This window comes from Octopus bimaculoides, chromosome 3 (genome assembly GCF_001194135.2).
Source record: "Octopus bimaculoides isolate UCB-OBI-ISO-001 chromosome 3, ASM119413v2, whole genome shotgun sequence".
In the NCBI taxonomy this organism is placed as follows: domain Eukaryota; kingdom Metazoa; phylum Mollusca; class Cephalopoda; order Octopoda; family Octopodidae; genus Octopus; species Octopus bimaculoides.
In genome coordinates, this window is record NC_068983.1 from 25,120,313 (window position 1) to 25,122,779 (window position 2,467).

A 2,467-nucleotide genomic window follows, 5' to 3' on the forward strand; every position below is an offset into this window, starting at 1 on the left:
CACTGGGATACAAATATACGAAGCCATGTAAACTAGTATACACATCATGACCACCTATCTGATCAGGGTACATCAGTCACATGTAGCATATTATTTGATCATTTTCAGATACCAGAGGCCTGACAGTTTTATTGAAGAGCATTGCATGTTGAGTGTAGATTGTAAGGGCATGATAGTGCCGTCAGCACTGTCTGCCTGAGATGCGCATTGATTGAGAAAACCGTCCTTCACTCGCTCGTAAAGGACTCGAGCATTGCTACCTTGTGCAGTTAGGTTGAACAGCTGCTATTACGGATGCGGTTATCGGTTAATTACATTGTAACGATCGCACCGGTGCTTTCATTTATCCTGGATAGACAGACAGTTTTTCTCTGTCTGGTAGTTCAGGCGAAAGAGTTGTATGGTAGAAACGACTTAAGAGACCGAAAGCAGACACTTCCTTTTCGGCCAAACTTTTTTCATGAACATCCACTTGGAAAGGAAAATGAGGTGCTGCTTCATCAGAAAATTTCTAAAATGGTGGATGAATATAGCGAGATTGGCCCGAGTGAACGAGTCTGCCTCTAGGTATGCACCTGTTAGCTAAGAGATATGGAGGAGGAAAGAGGAGCACTTCCCATGGTATTCCTGGTGAATAAGGTGACTCAGAAACTATGGGGTTCTTTGCTTGACCCTGGGTTCGGGAAATATGTCGTTAGAATTGATTTTAATTGTTATCGTTTTATTGTTTCCACATGTTTATGTGAACTCCCTTTGTCCTATGTCTTTGTATTTTCCTAAAACGTTTCTTGCAGCCCTTGTATCCCATCAAATACTATAACTTTGATCATCATTATTAAATTTCTAATAATACTGCAAATAGAAATAAATATAATTCGTTAGTATTGATTTGTTCATACATTATATATAAAAAAACAACATTGTTATTGTCTTTGTTATTATAAATTATATGTAATTTAGTAATTTTCTATGAATTATCAAAATAATTATTGTGCAAATTTTTACTATTTTTCTCATATAGACGTTTGTTTACGGAGCCAGTCGAGAAAGAAATTTATGTATGTTATCATGATTCAGTGGAGCCGAATTTAGTTGAACTTGCTTACCAATTGAGCTTCAGCGTGGTCGCTTGAAGGAAGTATATAAGATAACGGTATGGAAATACTGAAGACAATGATTTTAAAGACACAGAAACGGTTTTGAGTAACATTCACTTTGTTTTCAAGTAAGCTGTCGTGAATGCATCACGTGGTCTTGAGTTAAAATTAAACGCCGATGATTTGATATTTTTCTGAACATATCACATAATTTAGACCAACATTGCTTCGCCACACCAAGGCTGTTGTAAAAATGTAATGTACTGGAATTTTCTGAGTAAAATTTAAGTGCGATAAAGCAGGGCTCCATATGCGCAGAGGGACCTACTTTTCTGTTATCATCTTAATACAGAACAAAATAACTGATTGTGGCTGTTTCGAAGCTGGAGATTTGGCAACGTTGACTAGATATTCAACCTGTTTTTATTACAATACACTTTGGAACTTGACGAAAACACACACACACACACACACACACACACACACACACACACACACACACACACACACACACACACACACACACACACACACACACACACACACACACACACACACACACACATGCACATGTTCGTGCACGCAGAAATATCCACATACATTCAAAAGGTAAGACAGACATTTCACATACATAGAACCATTTGACGTTTACACATATAAACAGAAGGAGGGGGAGTATTAAAACATCTGAAGTGAAATAAACAGCATCAAATCAGCAACACTAAATAAGCGATGCAAAAGCAGCTGTGCCAATCGTCTCTTACCAATTGCAATAAAAGTCGTGTGACAATCCTATGAACATCGCCATTAAAGTAAATGATCATAAAAATTAACAGAAATAAGTGATGGACCGGGACCTTAATATACTTACCTTGAATTGCTCTCAATATATCCGAACTGTATCAGACTTAAGGATTTTCTTCATTTTCATACACATGAATGCACACAGATAAAACATTGATCCATGCAGGTAAACTTGTATAGATCAATCTCGTTGTAAAGTAAAAATGATTGCATATTCACATACTGTGTTCTATTTTTTGTTTCAACTTTTAAACCTCTCTGTGGGCCGCAGACCCACAGTCGTAGTATGGCGGTTTCGATTCCGAGACCGGACGTTGTTGGTAGTGTTTATTGACCAAAAATACCTAAAGCTCCACGAGTTTCCAGCTGTACTCTTTCACCAAAACTTTCTCTCATTCTTTCTTCCTGTTTCTGTTGTACCTGTATTCCAAAGGGCCAGCCTTGTCACACTGAATCTCCCCAAGAACTACGTTAAGGATACAAATGTCTGTGTACAAGGAGGCTGTTCGGTTGATCGGATCAACTGGAACCCTCGTCGTAGTAGTCGACGGAGTACCACGATATAT

The 2,467-nt window shown here is 38.1% G+C and overlaps 1 long non-coding RNA gene across 1 annotated transcript; it reads left to right on the plus strand.

The window, feature by feature from the left end:
* The first annotated feature begins 287 nt into the window (after positions 1–287).
* On the plus strand, positions 288–2,121 carry LOC128247402 (uncharacterized). The gene is made up of 2 exons (XR_008263780.1): positions 288–639; positions 1,022–2,121. It is a non-coding gene; the product is annotated as an uncharacterized LOC128247402 (long non-coding RNA).
* The last annotated feature ends 346 nt before the right edge of the window (positions 2,122–2,467 follow it).